The 19316-nt window shown below is 42.3% G+C and overlaps 2 long non-coding RNA genes across 4 annotated transcripts; both read left to right on the top strand.

The window, feature by feature from the left end:
* Positions 1-6213: 6213 nt before the first annotated feature.
* On the top strand, positions 6214-8801 carry LOC122012711. 3 transcript variants are annotated; one of them, XR_006120302.1, is made up of 4 exons: positions 6214-6598; positions 6717-6844; positions 6934-7077; positions 8740-8801. It is a non-coding gene; the product is annotated as an uncharacterized LOC122012711 (long non-coding RNA). The 3 variants fall into 3 exon arrangements; XR_006120300.1 differs by lacking the exon at positions 8740-8801 and having other exon boundaries at positions 6934-7206; XR_006120301.1 differs by lacking the exons at positions 6214-6598; positions 8740-8801 and adding an exon at positions 7489-7549 and having other exon boundaries at positions 6605-6844.
* A 4590-nt stretch (positions 8802-13391) lies between these two features.
* LOC122012714 lies at positions 13392-14449 on the top strand. The gene is made up of 3 exons (XR_006120303.1): positions 13392-13776; positions 13895-14022; positions 14112-14449. It is a non-coding gene; the product is annotated as an uncharacterized LOC122012714 (long non-coding RNA).
* Positions 14450-19316: the final 4867 nt, after the last annotated feature.

A 19316-nucleotide genomic window follows, 5' to 3' on the forward strand; every position in this document is an offset into this window, starting at 1 on the left:
ACGAGAAGGAGGCGCGCGTCGTTTCCGAGGGACGAGAAGCCAGAGCGGAAGGTTGCTCGAGAAGGCCAAAATTGGGTTCAGGTGATCCTTATTTCGATTGGCTGAAATCACCCAAGCGAGCAGAGCCAGAGCGGAAGACCCGGACCGAGGTGAGAAGCACCGGAGCAGAGAGCCCAGACCAAAAGTTAACTTGGTTGACTTTAGTGGTCCAGGCACTCGGATCCATTCCGGGCGACCGGTCTGTCCGAGCGCTCGGAACCATTCCGAGCGCCCGGAGTTGACTTTTGACCAGGATCGCGTCAAACGCGATCCGTTGTGAAGGAGATAAAAGTTTATCCCATCCCAGGTGCCTGGAACCATTCTAGGCGCCCCAACCAAGGTTATAAATACAGCCTTGGTTCAGAAGCTTCAAATCAACTCAAGAACTCTGTATTCCAACACTTATGCACTTCTTTGTTAGATTAGCTTCTATTTTTTGCGCTTTCACTGCTGTAAGAGGCTTCTCCACATGAAGGAGATACTAGTGCTACACTTTTCTTAGATTAACAATCTCCTCGGGTGTAACCAAGTAACAATCCTTAGCCTCTTCTTTTTCTTTCTATTTAGTTAATTTATTTATGCAAGTGTTATGTTGAAAGTTCGAGAAGGGTTTGTGTTTTGTTTTTACAGGGTTATTCAACCCCCCCTTCTAACCGACCACCGTGATCCAACAAGTGGTATCAGAGCCAGGACGCTTCAGGAGGACTAACCGCCAATCGAAGCAAAGACGATGGTCGGACCAAGCATATACCCGCGAAGTTCGAAAGGGAATTCGCTACCTGGAAAAAAGCAAATGCAGGTATTATTCAAACCCGACTTTGAATTACTTCTTATAATGGAATTTGATTTTGTAGCACCGGATGGCAAAGAAAAGTATCAATGGATGAAAAAGGAGCAAACCGACTACGTGGCAAATGGCAAAGCAGAGTATCATCTGCTGAGCGTTCTTCCGCCACAAGAAGTCAACCGAATCGGCAACTACGACTCCGTGAAGGAACTTTGGGAGATGTTCCTTCAGCTACACGAAGGGACGTCCGAAGCCAAGCTCGTAAGACGAGATCTACTTCGCAACAGCTCACCAACCTACGACTTGGAGAAGACGAAACAACTACGCATCTACACTCGAGAGTTAAAGAGCTTATCACCAAACTTTCGAATCTCGGAGAAAATGTAAGGAATTGCGATTCGCTAAGGTACGCGCTAAATTCTTTTCGTAGAAATATGAAATGGACATCACTAGTGGATACTTTTTATATTTCTAAAGATTTAGAAAAAATTACTTTAGAAGAATTATTCTCGACATTTGAAGTGCATGAATCAAGATGTGCAGGTACGAAGGAACCTAAGCACAACGTCGCCTTCAAAGCATCGAGAGACGAACCTGAGTCAGAGTCCTCTCTCGACGACGAAGAAATGGTTATGATGGTAAGACGTTTCAAGAAACTTTGTAAATCTAAAAATACTAACCATCCGTAGGGTAGAAAGAAAAGGCCGATCCGCTGCTACTACTGTAACGAAGAAGGGCACGTCAAGGACAACTGCCTTAAGATGAGGAATAAGGACAAGGACAAAGGTAAGAAGCATGTCCAAAAACGCAAGGTCTTAAAGGCGACATGGGACGATACGCCCTCCGAATTGAAAGTCGAGGCCTTCTCTAGACTTGCACTAATGGTAAGTCATCAAGACGACGACTGCGAGTCAATCTCTTTCGAAATGAGTATCGAGAGCATCGATGAAGGGGGAGCTACGTCGGAAAATAGCAGCAGTTCAGGGGGAGAAACGGACAACGAGATCGACAAGGTAAGTCAAGTATGATCTCTTCCTCCCGATAAACTATTTAAGCTTATTAAACTATTAACTAAGGATTACTGTAAGTTAGAAAAAGAAATTAAAAATTTTAAAGTCATACCAGCTAAATCTTGCCCTTTAGAAGAGTTAGACAAGTTAAAATTAGAAAATGATAATTAAAAATACATGTAAATAACTTTAAAAATCATGCATTCTCATCTAATACAAATGTTTGAAAATTTAATAATATAAATTGGTATTTTAGATACCACAAGGGACAAATTAAGAATATCTCAAAAAGTTATGTCCCTAAGAAGTTTTTAGTTAATCCTGTAGGCTGGAACCTATATTAGGTTCCAAAGTCCTGTTTAACTTGAATTAATAATTAGATTTAGAGCGTTTAGCTAGAAAATTAGACATTAAATTTCTTTATGAGGATTGGTCTAAGAAAGTGGTTGTTGCTCCAATAACCAAGAAGACCTAGTGTCTCGCCACTGTCTAGAAGCCAAAATATTGAAATAAAATGTTTAATTAACTTTCTAATAAAATAATAAGATTAAAATTTAATAATGCCTTAAAAAAATTTCAAATATTTTTTTTGAAAATCTTTCAAAAATATTCTTTATATACTTAGAAAACAATTTTTGCGTAAAATTTTTACCTAGAAATATTCTCAAAAAAAAAAATTATTTTTGCCTAAGTTAAAATTTCTTCTGAAGATTAGAAATTGATGCTTAAATTTCTTTTTATTTAGAATTTTTTTTTTACCTAAAGTTTTACTTAGAAGATTCTCAAAGATTTAAGTTAGAAAAATTCTTTCAAAAATATTTCTTTTGCAAATTATCTAACTTAGAATTGTTTTTAACTTAGAATTTTTTTAAGAAACTTAGAAACATTGCTGAAAATTATTGAAAATTTTTAAGTAAAATCATTGAAATTATTCTCAAAATTTTCTAAGTTTCAACCCCTAGATTTTTTTCTTAGAACCCCATTTTTTTATATGATCAAAGGGGGAGAAGGAAAAGTATAAGTTCTAGGGGGAGGTAGACCAATTTTTTTCTACAATTTCTCTATCTTTTTGCACTTTATTGCAATATTAGTTATTTCTTTTTATATTTATTTACTCTAGCTTAACTTGGGTTACTCATATCATAAAGGGGGAGATTGTTGGAACCCCAAGATAGTTTTGGTGTGACCAACAAGTTAAGTTAGGTCCTGTCGTGTTTTTAACCTTATGTCTAACTGTGCAGGAGCTTAGGAGCACAGGAAGTCAAGCAAAAGACGCAGCTAGCGACAAAGATGACACAGGAGGGAGCCGACGGGCTCGGTACGTCTGAGGTACGAGGCGCTGCGGTACGCAGGTGGACGAGAAGGAGGCGCGCGGTGTTTCCGAGGGACGAGAAGTCGGAGCGGAAGGTTGCTCGAGAAGGCCGAAATTGGGTTCGGGTGAGCCTTATTTCGGTTGGCTGAAATCAGCCAAGCATGGAGAGCCGGAGTGGAAGACCCGGACCGAGGCGAGCAGCACCGAAGCAGAGGGCTCAATCCAAATGTCAACTTGATTGACTTTAGTGGTCCAAGCGCCCGGAACCATTCCGAGCGCCCGGACCGTCCGAGCGCCCGGAACCATTCCGAGCGTCCGGAGTTGAGATTAGACCAGGATCACATTAAACATGGTCTGTTGTGAAGGAAATAAAAGTTTATCCTCTCCCAGGTACATGGAACCCTTCCAGGTGCCCCGACCAAGGCTATAAATATAGCCTTGGTCCAGAAGCTTCAAATCAACTCAAGAATTATGTATTCCAACACTTGTGCACTTATTTGTTAGTTTAGTTTCTGTTTTTATGCTTTCACCGCTATAAGAGGCTTCTCCGCCTGAAGGAGATACTAGTGCTACACTTTTCTTGGATTAACAATCTCCCCGGTTGTAACGAAGTAAAAACCCTTTGCCTCTTCTTTTTCTTTCTGTTTAGTTAATTTATTTATTCAAGTGTTCTATTGAAAGTTCGAGAAGGGTTTGTGTTTTGTTTTTACAGGGCTATTCAACCCCCCTTCTAAACGACCGTCACGATCCAACAAGTGGTATCAGTGCCTGGACGCTTCAGGAGGACTAACCGCCGATCGAAGCAAAGACGATCGCCGAACCGAGCATATACCCGCCAAAGTTCGAAGGGGAATTCGCTACCTGGGAAAAGCAAATGTAGGTATTATTCAAAATCGACTTTGAATTACCTCTTATAATGGAATTTGATTTTGTAGCACCGGAGGGCAAAGAAAAGTATCAATGGACGAAAAAGGAGCAGACTGACTACGTGGTAAACGGCAAAGTAGAGTACCATCTGCTGAGCGTTCTTCCGCCACAAGAAGCCAACCGAATCGGCAACTACGACTCCGCGAAGGAACTTTGGGAGAAGTTCCTTGAGCTACATGAAGGGACGTCCGAAGCCAAGCTCGCAAGATGAGATCTACTTTGCAACCAGCTCACCAACCTGTGACTTGGAGAAGACGAAACAACTACGCATCTACACTTGAGAGTTAAACAGCTTATCATCGAACTTTCGAATCTTGGAGAAAAGGTAAGTAATTGAGATTCGCTAAGGTACACGCTAAATTCATTTCGTAGAAATATGAAATGGGGCATCAATAGTAGATACTTTTTATATTTCTAAAGATTTAGAAAAAATTACTTTATAAGAATTATTCTCGACATTTGAAGTACATGAATCAAGATGTGCAGGTACGAAGGAGCCTAAGCACAATGTCGCCTTCAAAGCATTGAGAGACGAACCTGAGTGAGAGACCTCTCTCGACGACGAGGAAATGGTTATGATGGTAAGACCTTTCAAGAAACTTTGTAAATCTAAAAATACTAACCATCCGTAGGGTAGAAAGAAAAGGGTGTTCCGTTGCTACCACTGTAACGAAAAAGGGCACGTCAAGAACAACTGCCCCAAGATGAGGAATAAGGACAAGGACAAAGGTAAGAATCCTGTCCAAAAATGCAAGGTCTTAAAGGCGACGTGGAACGATACGTTGTCTGAATCGGAAGTCAAGGCCTTCTTCGGACTTGCACTAATGGCAAGTCATCAAGACGACGACTGCGAGTCAAGATCTTTCGAAATGAGCATCGAGAGCATCGATGAAGGGGGAGCTACGTCGGAAGTTAGCAGCAGTTCAGGGGGAGAAACGGACAACGAGATCGACAAGGTAAGTCAGGTATGATCTCTTCCTCCCGATATACTATTTAAGTTTATTAAACTGTTGACTAAGGATTGTTGTAAGTTAGAAAAAAAATTAAAAATTTAAAAGTAATACTAGCTAAATCTTGTCCTTTAGAAGAGTTACACAAGTTAAAATTAGAAAATGATAATTTAAAAAGACAAGTAAATAACTTGAAAACCCGTGCATTCTCATCTAATACAAATGTTAGAAAATTTAATAATCTAAATTGGTATTTTAGATACCACAATGGACAAATTAGGAATATCTCAAAAAGGTAAGTCCCTAAGAAGTTTTTAGTTAATCCAGTAGGCTAGAACCTATATTGGATTCCAAAGTCCTTTTTAACTTGAACTATTAATTAGATTTTGTGCTTTTAGCGAGAAAATTAGACATTAATTTTTTTATGAGGTTTTTTCTAAGAAAGTGGTTGTTCCTGCAATAACCAAGAAGGCCTAGTGTCTAGCCACTGCCTGGAAGTCAAATATTGAAATAAAATGTTTAATTAACTTTCTGATAAAACATTAAGATTAAAATTTAATAATGCAGTTAAAAGTTTTTCAAATATTTTTTTTGGAAATCTTTCAAAAATAATTTTTGCGTACTTAGAAAAATTTTCTTGCGTAAAATTTTTACTTAGAAAAATTCTCAAAAAAAAAATTTTTTTTACCTAAGTTAAAATTTCTTCTGAAAAATTAGAAATTGTTGCTTAAATTTCTTTTTACTCAGAAAATTTTTTTTACCTAAAGTTTTACTTAGAAAATTCTCAAAGATTTAAGTTAGAAAAGTTCTTTCAAAAATATTTCTTTTACAAATTATCTAACTTAGAATTGTTTTTTACTTAGAATTTTTTTAAGAAACATAGAAACATTGTTGAAAATTATTGAAATATTTAAGTAAAATCATTGAAATTATTCTCAAAATTTTCTAAGTTTTAACCCTTAGATTTTTTCCTTGGAACCCCATTTTTTTTATATAATCAAAGGGGGAGAAGGAAAAGTATAAATTCTAGGGGGAGGTAGACCAATTTTTTTTTACAAGTTCTCTATCTTTTTGAATTTTATTGCAATATTAGTGTGAGATCTCGGAAAATTTAATTAATAGGGTTATTTGAGAAATAACCTTATAGAATTTTTCCGGAATTTTTAGAAATTTTCTGGGAATTTTTCCGAGCTCGTAAGACGGGTTTTGAGGGGATCAATTTCGGGTTCGGATTAAAGTCTGTTTGGGATACCCGTTTAAGTGAGGAAAAGTTTTAATTATAAATTTCCTTTTCTTATTTCTTTTTCCCGAACCCGACTTAATCCTTTAGCCGATACTTCTTCCTCTCTTCTTCCCCGACTCCCTTCCTCTTCTCTCTGTATCTCGCGGACGCTGCGACGTCGAGGCTGGATCGGGCAGCGACGCCACCAGGGAAATTGATCGCCGGCGGCTGAGCACTTCCTTCCACCACCGTCCACCAGATCGGGGAGGGGATTTGTTGGTTTGACGCCGCTGGATCGAGCCATGCCATCGCCGATCGTCGGCGTGAAGGGGGGCAATTAGGGTTCCACGGGTAAGCAACCGAACCTTCATCCTTCTTCCCTCCTCTTCTTTGGATTTCCTACGACTCATGCCCTAGCGCCGTTGGTGGTTCTTCTTCTCCTCTTGATTCTCTCCGAACCGTGCCCTAGGTCCGTCGCCAGTGCTCTGCATTCGGATCACTGCTTCATGTGAGTAGATCTAGCCCTAGCCTAGACCTTTCCTCTTCATCGCCGGCTTGGATCTATTATCTTGGGTTCTAGCTTCGATTTCACACACGGTAAGCTTCTCAATTAGGTTTTCTTTAGGTTGCCTTGATGAAATTGGATCTTCTATTCTTGATTCAAGCCATGAGATGGTTTCCCGTAGGTTGTGTTGTGGGGTTGGTGGACAGCAGCTCGAACCGGGCAGAGGTGAGGTTCTGTTCTTCTCTTGCTGTGGTGTTTTTGGTTTCGGCAGGCACCTCATCCAGTAGGTGTGCTGGTTCTAGCATCAACAGCATTTGAGATCAAGGTAAGTTGTGAGGTAATTGATCTTGGTTGTAGATCATATTGAATTAGGGATAATTGGATTACCATATCATGGTTAGATTGATTAATCTAGATGGTGATACTGGTTGTGTAGATTTAGATATGATTTGGATTGCATGATTACTAGATGGTTAGTGATTAGGTTTAGATTTATTTGTTTATATTGATCTAATGGAATGATTAGGGTTAAGGTAATTAACCCTAGTCAATCATTGGATTTTTAATCTAATTGGTAATTAGAGATTAGGTAACTAATCCTAATTAACCATTAGATTTAATTATGTAGATTGAGGTTGTGATTAGGGCTTTGCCCTAATTTAGGTTTAGGGATTCTATTTAGCTATTCATTTGGATTTAGCTAAATAAAATATATATATATTGTTTGTTGACACAGGACTCTGATTCGAGACGGGCGTCTCGACTTCGGATTTGGATTGACTGTACCTTCTATTTGAGGCGGGTACCCTCTGACTTATCTTTTGATAATGTCTTATGATATGTGTAGCTTATATATATTTACTAGTGGTAGATAGTAGATTATTCTCCCCCTTGGTCTTAGCTAGTTGATACCTATCACATGCTTCATCTGCTAGTTGCTTTACTTCAGGATTGGATATTTTATCTCTTGCCATGTGTAAATATGTTCTTAGAGATGCATATCTATAGTGCTCTACTCTACTGGATTAGTTGCTTTACATGTGTGATACATGCTCTTGGATTCATGATACTTACATCATTGTTATATGTGATGTCTTTGGATTTATGCTGTTTATATCATGGTTATATATGCGTTTACCTTTTGGGCACCCACGTATATGGAGGAGGCTATGTTCGGGTATGTCATAGTCGCATGCACCATATCGCATGATTGCGTCTGGGCGATTAACGACTCCATTATTGTTGAGCTCGTCGGCCACTACGTGGACCCGCACACAACGTGTTCACTGCGTGGGTAGTGGCACGGACTCGAGGTGTGTAGGTGGGATGCGTGAGTGCTCCATAGGGCGCTCGTGGGTAGCGTGACGGAGGCGTGGTAGCAGGGGTCCCTCCCGTCATTGCGTCTGGGAGATGAGGCGTTCGCTCCCTCACTATGTTTGAGGCGGGAGGATAGGTGTACTCAGACAGCTCCCGTCCACTCGGTCACTCATCGGGGTAGTGAGCAGAGTGCACTGTTGTCCCCACTCGGTCTCACCATTGCGTGTGGGGCGAGTGGCGGATAGGGGTGACCAGACATGTCGTTTGCATCGTATCATTACGTGTTATGATTGATGCGTTTTGGTGATTCGTATGATTGACATGCATCTGAGTTATATGCTTTTTCGACTATTTTTATCATGTATGTTCACGATCGGTTACCTGAAGCCTCGCAGTGAGTCTGGTTTATTTCAGTTATGCACTTCTTATATTCTTGCAGTAGATTGTATTTCATGCTTATTGTTGGTTACTGCAGTTTATTTAGTCTTGCATACCTGTTATACTTAGGAGACTGTACTATATAGATTGGTACTGTCAGGAAACTGTACTATAGATCCTATGGTTTAGGAGACTGTACCTTAGGACTTTTCTGGTGGATATATATTGCTGTACATGTCTATTGGTTTACCTGCTGAGTTCTTGAACTCACCCCGTTGTACTTATTTTTCAGGTTGAGGCTGTCAGGAGAGATTCCAGTCGCTAGCCCCTTTGTCGCGAGGATTTTCTTTGTCGGATTTGTTCTGCTTTTGCATCTTAAATACTTGTATTGTGGGTGGTATTGTGGACATTGAACATTCGGGTTTACTACTATTGTTTTCCGCTGCAGATATTTTCATTACTTCGTGGATTTGGTTTTTTTCGATGTAGTGGAGTAGGATGTGTACATATATTTTCGAGATTTTATATCGTCTTTCCTTATTAAACTGCGTGATTGATTATATGTTGAATTATGTGGAATGTTGATATAAACTGCGTGGCTTGTTCTTTTGTATTGTATTATTCCGGCCGCGTGTGGCCGAGGTATGGAGATATATGTATACTGAGCTTCATATTGTCCGTCGTACAGGGGAGATGCTGCCGAAATTTCTTCGGACAGGGACTACCTGGGGGCGTGACAATTTTTGGTATCAGAGCGGGTTTACGGTATCTGCTCTTTGTGTATTGGATTCTTGAGTTTATCTGATACCAATTTATTTGGTATCAGAGCTAGGCTCACGATACTTGCTCTTCGTTTTGGATTTTCGAGGTTTATTTGATACCAATTTTTGGTATTAGAGCTCGATTTTGGATTTTGTCTTGGATCTTTCGGTATTTCGGATTGTACGGATTTCTGTCGATTTTCTCGTTTCGGAATTCCGAGGCATTTTGACGAGGTTTTATTGGATCTATTTGGGGGCTATGCAGCGACAGGACATCTCCAGACGGCAATAGGTAAATCAGGTAATTTTATAGTTTTCATACCTGTAGTGATTTCTGGATAACATTTTTTTACATATATGATACGTGTTCTAGTACTTAGACGTGGTCGCACCACGTAAGATGTCGATAGATTCTCCGGAGACAGAGTCTCTAGAGAGATTTGCTAGGGTCGAGCCTGTCCGTCAGGGATAGACTCGTCAGGATATTATAGGTACGTCGAATGATCAGACCCCAACGGTTCTGACTTTATAGGTACATACCTCGACTATACCACTAGTGGTATCACCTTCAGTATACCCGACACCCCATCTAGTCGTGCCTACTACTACGTACTTGAGGTACGAGATGAGGTAGGGGTCTGGTGGGACACGTAGTGCTCGATTATAGGCGAGCATCATATTACTTGGGCGAGATTTAGGGAGACATTCGAGAGTCAGTATTTTCCCCGGGCGTATCAGATGACACGTCGGTAGGATTTTCTGAGTCTTCGGCAAAATGATCGCTCAGATATGGAATCTAATGCCGAATTTAATCGATTGGCCAGATTCTGTCCCGAGTTGGTTACCGAGGACAGATCTCGTATGCTCCAGTTTGTCCAAGGACTAGACGGGCATCTTCAGGTGAAGATTGCCTTGGTATCATCACAGATGCACTGGATAGAGCTCTTATGATTGAGTCGGCTCAGAGAGCAAATGCGGATAAAAAGAAAGTAGATCGGACTTGACGGATCCAGTGATCTGAGACTCTTGGGCGTGACAGGCGATCACTCGGGCGGGTCGAGGTACTTGGGTCATCGGATGACTCCAGTCGGGGCGATCTTCATCTAGACGTTCTGGTCTTAGCGAGAACGAAGCAATCCACGGTGACTCTCACTGCACGTCACGGATCCGAGATCACATCATCTGCGTACACTCACAGGACGGTCGGTTTGCTATTATTGCACAGGCTCGGGCACCAGGCGTTGAAGGCTCGGCTTCCGGATTTATATTAGGGAGGCAGTTTAGTCGTCAGGGACTTCGCGTAGAAGGCTAATCTTCGCATCGTCAGCAGAGGACAGCCCCTGCAGCATTGCGTATGGCATGCACGGGCAGGAGCATTCCAGATCCTTGTGGAGAACCCCACGGTATTCCACCTTAGTGGTCTCGATTATTAGAAGAAGGATGGTACTCGAGGTTGTCGCATCGATTATGGCGATTGAATCGGTGACTATCGTAAATAAGTACCCTTGCCACGGATTGAGGATTTATTTGATCGGCTCGAGATACATCGGTGTATTCTAAGATTGATCTGCGATGCGGATATCATCAGGTGAGAGTTAGAGATTACGATATTCAGAAGCGACTTTCCGCACTGAATCTGGACATTCGAGTTTTGGTAATGCCGTTTGGGCTTACCAATGCTCAGTATTTATGGATCGATGAACCGTATCTTTTCTGGAGTATCTAGATCGGTTTGTTATTGTGTTTATCGATGATATATTGATCTATTCATTACAGGCAGAAGATGTGACGTCCGATAGTCTTGGAGACTCTTGACGACATCATCATGTCACGAAGTTCAGCAAGTGCGTTTGGCTTTCCTCGGTTGGTTTTCTAGGACACGTGGTGTCAAACCGAGGTATTTCTGTGGATCCTCGGAAGATCGAGGCTATCACTAGCTGGAAGTCGATCCAGGAGATCCGTAGTTTCTTGGGCTTGGCTGGATATTACCGACGATTCGTTGAGGGTTTCTCCAGCATTGCTATGCCGTTGACACGTCGACTAGGAAAGGCGTGAAGTTCACGTGGTCGAGGCTTGTGAGACCCGGCTTCCGGAGGTGAGCGGAGATTAGTATCGGCCAGTTTTGGTTTTACCGTGACGGGATTGCTTTACAGACGATCTCTTCGGGCTTGGTATTGCTTGATCTGACGGTAGGGTAGTCTCTATGCTTCTCGTCGATTGAAGGAGCATGAGAAGAACTACCGAGTATCTAGCCGCTATTATCTTTGCTTTGAAGATTTGGCGACATCATCTTTATGGTATTACTTTTGAGATTCTTCGATCATAAGAGTCTCAAATATATTTTCACCCAGAAGGAACTCGATCTCCGAGAGAGGAGATGGATGGAGTTCTGAAGGATTATGATTGTACTATTAGCTACCATCCGGGTAAAGCTAATGTGGTTCCTGATGCGAAGTCCAGAGGGACTTTACCTTGTCATCGAGTTCTGATCACGGACTTGATTCGAGGATTCGCCGAGTTGGGCCTTGAGGAGGGACGGACAGAGCAGGTATTCTTGTTACCATGGTTGCTCGGTCGTCGGGATGATGATTCGAGAGGCCCAGGAGATTTACAGTTCATTAGCAGCCAGATAGCTTCCGGACAGCAGACCGAGTTTACACGAGATGACGAGGGTATTGTTTATTTCCGAGGTAGATTATGTGTACCTCAGACTCACCCGGTCATGGAGGAGTTACTTCAGGAGGCTCATCGTTCTAGATGTGCTATCCACCCAGGTGGGACTCGTATGTATCGCGGTTTGAGACGTTCCTATTGGTGGAACGGCATGAAGAAAGACATCGCAGATTTTGTAGCTAGATGTCTTGTTTGTCAGCAAGTGAAGGCTGAGCACCAGAGACCTGCTGGTTTACTTCAGAGGATCCCTATTCCAGAGTGGAAGTGGGAGCACATTACTATGGATTTCGTGGTTGGTTTGCCTAGGACTCGTCGAGGCCATGATGCGATTTGGGTAATCGTTGACCGATTAACCAAATCCACATTTATAGCGATCCGGAAGACGATTCTCTGGATCGATTGGAGGTTATATTGTCGAGAGATTATCAGATTGCATGGAGTTCCGTTGAGCATTATATCCGATAGAGACCCACGGTTCACGTCCCGATTCTGGCAGAGTCTGCGGCAGGCCTTGGGCACATAGCTCCGATTCAGCATAACTTTCCATCCGCAGACAGATGGGTAGTTAGAGTGGACCATTCAGACTCTAGAGCACTTGCTGAGGTCTTGCATTATGGATTTCAGAGACAGCTGGGAGGACCTTTTGCCATTAGTAGAGTTCTCCTACAACAACAGCTATCATTCGACTATCCAGATGGCACCGTTTGAAACGTTGTATAGTAGACCTTGTCGGACACCCACCCTCTGGGAGGAGGTTAGGGAGGCCCAGCTGCTAGGACCTCATAGAGCTCAGCAGGAGACAGAGTTGGTCTGTACTATCAGACGGAGGATGTTAGAGGTGCAGGACCGCCATAAGAGTTAAGTTGATCGGAGACGGAGACCCCTAGAGTTCTCTACTAGTGACTATGTATTTCTGAGAGTTTCACCCACGAAAGGAGTGAAGAGATTTGACCTCCGAGGTAAGCTAGCTCCACGATACATTGGACCTTTCCGGATCTTGGAGAGGATTGGAGCGGTAGCTTACCGTCTTGCACTACCACCGTCCTTGGTAGGCGTTCACGACGTATTCCATGTGTCTATGCTGAGGAGATATCCGACCTAGCCCATGTCCTGTCAGATACACCAGTTCCCATCCAGCCTGACGTTACCTACGAGGAGGTTTCCGTATGAATTCTAGACCACAAAGAGTGTCAGTTGCAGAACAAGACTGTCCGGTTGGTTAAAGTCGGATGACAGCATCATTCCGACGAGGAGGCTACATGGGAGCTGGAGGATACGATCCGAGCTCGATACCCCATCTTTTGACTTGAGGTATGTGGGTTAAGTTTCTTTCGGCATTTATACTTTGTTTTTATTTTTAGTCTTTGTTAGTTATAGCGAAATTTGGGGACCAAATTTTTATTAGTAGGGGAGGATGTGAGATCTCGGAAAATTTAATTAATAGGGTTATTTGAGAAATAACCTTATAGAATTTTTCCGGAATTTTTAGAAATTTTCTGGGAATTTTTCCGAGCTCGTAAGACGGGTTTTGAGGGGATCAATTTCGGGTTCGGATTAAAGTCTGTTTGGGATACCCGTTTAAGTGAGGAAAAGTTTTAATTATAAATTTCCTTTTCTTATTTCTTTTTCCCGAACCCGACTTAATCCTTTAGCCGATACTTCTTCCTCTCTTCTTCCCCGACTCCCTTCCTCTTCTCTCTGTATCTCGCGGACGCTGCGACGTCGAGGCTGGATCGGGCAGCGACGCCACCAGGGAAATTGATCGCCGGCGGCTGAGCACTTCCTTCCACCACCGTCCACCAGATCGGGGAGGGGATTTGTTGGTTTGACGCCGCTGGATCGAGCCATGCCATCGCCGATCGTCGGCGTGAAGGGGGGCAATTAGGGTTCCACGGGTAAGCAACCGAACCTTCATCCTTCTTCCCTCCTCTTCTTTGGATTTCCTACGACTCATGCCCTAGCGCCGTTGGTGGTTCTTCTTCTCCTCTTGATTCTCTCCGAACCGTGCCCTAGGTCCGTCGCCAGTGCTCTGCATTCGGATCACTGCTTCATGTGAGTAGATCTAGCCCTAGCCTAGACCTTTCCTCTTCATCGCCGGCTTGGATCTATTATCTTGGGTTCTAGCTTCGATTTCACACACGGTAAGCTTCTCAATTAGGTTTTCTTTAGGTTGCCTTGATGAAATTGGATCTTCTATTCTTGATTCAAGCCATGAGATGGTTTCCCGTAGGTTGTGTTGTGGGGTTGGTGGACAGCAGCTCGAACCGGGCAGAGGTGAGGTTCTGTTCTTCTTTTGCTGTGGTGTTTTTGGTTTCGGCAGGCACCTCATCCAGTAGGTGTGCTGGTTCTAGCATCAACAGCATTTGAGATCAAGGTAAGTTGTGAGGTAATTGATCTTGGTTGTAGATCATATTGAATTAGGGATAATTGGATTACCAGATCATGGTTAGATTGATTAATCTAGATGGTGATACTTGTTGTGTAGATTTAGATATGATTTGGATTGCATGATTACTAGATGGTTAGTGATTAGGTTTAGATTTATTTGTTTATATTGATCTAATGGAATGATTAGGGTTAAGGTAATTAACCCTAGTCAATCATTGGATTTTTAATCTAATTGGTAATTAGAGATTAGGTAACTAATCCTAATTAACCATTAGATTTAATTATGTAGATTGAGGTTGTGATTAGGGCTTTGCCCTAATTTAGGTTTAGGGATTCTATTTAGTTATTCATTTGGATTTAGCTAAATAAAATATATATATATTGTTTGTTGACACAGGACTCTGATTCGAGACGGGCGTCTCGACTTCGGATTTGGATTGTACCTTCTATTTGAGGCGGGTACCCTCTGACTTATCTTTTGATAATGTCTTATGATATGTGTAGCTTATATATATTTACTAGTGGTAGATAGTAGATTATTCTCCCCCTTGGTCTTAGCTAGTTGATACCTATCACATGCTTCATCTGCTAGTTGCTTTACTTCAGGATTGGATATTTTATCTCTTGCCATGTGTAAATATGTTCTTAGAGATGCATATCTATAGTGCTCTACTCTACTGGATTAGTTGCTTTACATGTGTGATACATGCTCTTGGATTCATGATACTTACATCATTGTTATATGTGATGTCTTTGGATTTATGCTGTTTATATCATGGTTATATATATGCGTTTACCTTTTGGGCACCCACATATATGGAGGAGGCTATGTTCGGGTAATATTGTAGCCGCATGCACCATATCGCATGATTGCATCTTTGGGCGATTGACGACTCCATTATTGTTGAGCTCGTCGGCCAAACTCGTGGACCCGCAGCGTGTTCACTGCGTGGGTAGTGGCACGGACTCGGGGTGTGTAGGGTAGGTGCCGATAGTGCTCATTGGGGCCCTCGGGTAGCGTGGGCGTGGTAGCACGTCCCTCCCGTCATTGCGTCGGGAGATGAGGCGTTCGCTCCCTCACTATGTTTGAGGCGGGAGGATAGGTGTACTCAAGATCCGTCCGTCACTCGGTCCCTCGTCGGGGTAGTGCAGAGTCTGGTTGTCATACCGCTCGGTCTCACCATTCGTGTGAGGCAATGGCGTGGCGATGGGGTGACCGGAGACGTCATTGCATCGTATACGCAGTTATTATTTATGATTGATGCATTTGGTGATCGATATGATAGCGTGCATCTGAGTTATATCTTTCTCGACTATTTTTATCATGTATGTTCACGATCGGTTACCTGACAAGCCTCGCGGTGAAATCTGATTTATTTCATTATGCACATATTCTTGCGATTGTATTGCACGCTTATTGTTAGTTCTGCGGTTTATTTAGTCTTCGTACCATTATACTTAGGAGGCTGTCTTATATAGATTGTATGGTTGAAGAACTGCATTATTGATCCTATGGTTTAGGAGGCTGTACCTTAGGTTTCTTGGTGGATATATATTCATGTCGTATACATTGGTTTACTGCGAGTTCTTGAACTCACCGTTATACTTATTTTTCGTTGAAATGTCGGAGAGATTCGATCGCTAGCCCTTTGTCATGAGGATTTTCTTTGTGGTTGTTACGCTTTTGCATCTTAAATACTTGTATTGTGGGTGGTATTGTGGACATTGAACATTCGGGTTTACTACTATTGTTTTCCGCTGCAGATATTTTCATTACTTCGTGGATTTGGTTTTCTTCGATGTAGTGGAGTAGGATGTGTACATATATTTTCGAGATTTTATATCGTCTTTCCTTATTAAACTGCGTGATTGATTATATGTTGAATTATGTGGAATGTTGATATAAACTGCGTGGCTTGTTCTTTTGTATTGTATTATTCCGGCCGCGTGTGGCCGAGGTATGGAGATATATGTATACTGAGCTTCATATTGTCCGCTGTACAGGGGAGATGCTGCCGAAATTTCTTCGGACAGGGACTACCTGGGGGCGTGACAATTAGTTATCTCTTTTTATGTCTATTTACTCTACCTTAACTTGGGTTGCTCACATCATAAAAGGGGAGATTGTTGGAGTCCCAAGATTGTTTTGGTGTGACCAATAAGTTAAGTTAGGTACTGTCGTGTTTTTAACCTTGTGTCTAATTGTGCAGGAACTTAGGAGCACAGGAAGTCGAGCAAAAGACGCAGCTAACGAGAAGGACGACACGGGAGGGGGCCAACGGGCTCGGTGCGTCTGAGGTATGAGGCGTTGCGGTACGCAGGCGGACGAGAAGGAGGCGTGCGGCATTTCTGAGGGACGAGAAGCCAGAGCGGAAGGTTGCTTGTGAAGGCCGAAATTAGGTTCGGGTGAGCCTTATTTCGGTTGGCTGAAATCAGCCAAGCAAGTAGAGCCAGATCGGAGGACCCGGACCGAGGCGAGCAGCACCGGAGCAAAGGGCCCGGACCAAAAGTCAACTTGGTTGACTTTAGTGGTCCAGGCGCTCGGATCCATTCCGGGCGACCGGTCTGTCCGAGCGCCCGAAACCATTCCGAGCGTCCAGAGTTGACATTTGACCAGGATCGCGTCAAACGTGATCCGTTGCGAAAGAGATAAAAGTTTATCGCCTCCCAGGTGCCTGGAACCCTTCCAGGCGCCCCAACCAAAGCTATAAATATAGCCTTGGTTCAGAAGCTTCAAATCAACTCAAGAATTCTGTATTCCAACACTTGTGCACTACTTTGTTATTTTAGCTTCTGTTTTTTATGCTTTCACCACTGTAAGAGGCTTCTCCGTCTGAAGGAGATACTAGTGCTACACTTTCCTTGGATTAACAATCTCCCCGGTTGTAACCAAGTAAAAACCCTTTGCATCTTCTTTTCCTTTCTATTTAGTTAATTTATTTAAGCAAGTGTTCTGTTGAAAGTTCGAGAAGGGTTGTGTTTTGTTTTTACAGGGCTATTCAACCCCCCTTCTAACCAGCCGTCGCAATCCAACAAGTGGTATCAGAGCCTGGACGCTTCAGGAGGACTAACCGCCGATCGAAGCAAAGACGATGGCCGGACCGAGCATATACCTGCCTAAGTTCGAAAGGGAATTCGCTACTTGGAAAATGAAATGCAGGTATTATTCAAAACCGACTTTGAATTACTTCTTATAATGGAATTTGATTTTATAGCACCGAAGGGCAAAGAAAATTATCAATGGACGAAAAAGGAGTAGACCGACTACGTGGCAAACGGCAAAGCAGAGTACCATCTGCTGAGCGTTCTTCCGCCACAAGAAGTCAACCGAATCGACAACTATGACTCTGCAAAGGAACTTTGGGAGAAGTTCCTTGAGCTACACGAAGGGACGTCCAAAGCCAAGCTCGCAAGACGGGATCTACTTCGCAACCAGCTCACCAACCTATGACTTAGAGAAGACGAAACAACTACGCATCTACACTCGAGAGTTAAAGAGTTTATCACCGAACTTTCGAATCTCGGAGAAAAGGTAAGTAATTGAGATTCCCTAAGGTACGCGCTAAATTCATTTCGTAGAAATATGAAATGGGCATCACTAGTAGATACTTTTTATATTTCTAAATATTTAGGAAAAAATACTTTAGAAGAATTATTCTCGACATTTAAAGTGCATGAATCAAGATGTGCAGGTACGAAGGAGCCTAAGCACAACGTCACCTTCAAAGCATCGAGAGACGAACCTGAGTCAGAGTCCTCTCTCAACGATGAAGAACTGGTTATGATGGTAAGACGTTTCAAGAAACTTTATAAATCTAAAAATACTAACCATCCGTAGGGTAGAAAGAAAAGGACGATCCACTGCTACCATTGTAACGAAGAAGGGCACGTCAAGGAAAACTGGCCCAAGCTGAGGAATAAGGACAAGGACAAAGGTAAGAAGTCTGTCCAAAAACGCAAGGTCTTAAAAACGACGTGAGACGATACGTTGTCCGAATCGGAAGTCGAGACCTTCTCCGGACTTGCACTATTGGCAAGTCATCAAGACGACGACTGCGAGTCAAGCTCTTTCGAAATGAGTATCGAGAGCATCGATGAAGGGGGAGCTATGTCAGAAGATAGCAGCAGTTCAGGGGGAGTAACAGACAATGAGATCGACAATGTAAGTCAGGTATGATCTCTTCCTCCCGATAAACTATTTAAGTTTATTAAACTGTTAACTAAGGATTGTTGTAAGTTAGAAAAAGAAATTAAAAATTTAAAAGTAATATTAGCTAAATCTTGCCCTTTAGAAGAGTTACACAAGTTAAAATTAGAAAATGATAATTTAAAAAGACAAGTAAATAACTTGAAAACCCGTGCATTCTCATCTAATACAAATGTTAGAAAATTTAATAATCTAAATTGGTATTTTAGATAACACAAGGGACAAATTAGGAATATCTAAAAAAGGTAAGTCCCTAAGAAGTCAAGCTTTGGGAGAAACTTTGGGAGCATTTTTCCGCCACAAGAAGTCAATCGAATCGGCAACTACGACTCCACGAAGAAACTTTGGGAGAAGTTTCTTGAGCTACACGAAGGGGCGTCCGAAGCCAAGCTCGCAAGACGGGATCTACTTCGCAACCAGCTCACCAACCTGCGACTTGGAGACGACGAAACAACTACGCATCTACACTCGAGAGTTAAAGAGCTTATCACCAAACTTTTAAATTTCTGAGAAAAGGTAAGTAATTGAGATTCGCTAAGGTACGCGTTAAATTCTTTTCGTAGAAATATGAAATGGGCATCACTAGTAGATATTTTTATATTTCTAAAGATTTAGAAAAATTACTTTAGAAGAATTATTCTCGACATTTGAAGTGCATGAATCAAGATGTGCAGGTACGAAGGAGCCTAAGCACAACGTCGCCTTCAAAGCATCGAGAGACGAACCTGAGTCAGAGTCCTCTCTCAACGACGAGGAAATGACTATGATGGTAAGACGTTTCAAGAAACATTATTAATCTAAAAATACTAACCATCCATAGGGTAGAAAGAAAAGGACGAT

The sequence above is a fragment of the Zingiber officinale genome, chromosome 8A (genome assembly GCF_018446385.1).
Source record: "Zingiber officinale cultivar Zhangliang chromosome 8A, Zo_v1.1, whole genome shotgun sequence".
Taxonomy (NCBI): domain Eukaryota; kingdom Viridiplantae; phylum Streptophyta; class Magnoliopsida; order Zingiberales; family Zingiberaceae; genus Zingiber; species Zingiber officinale.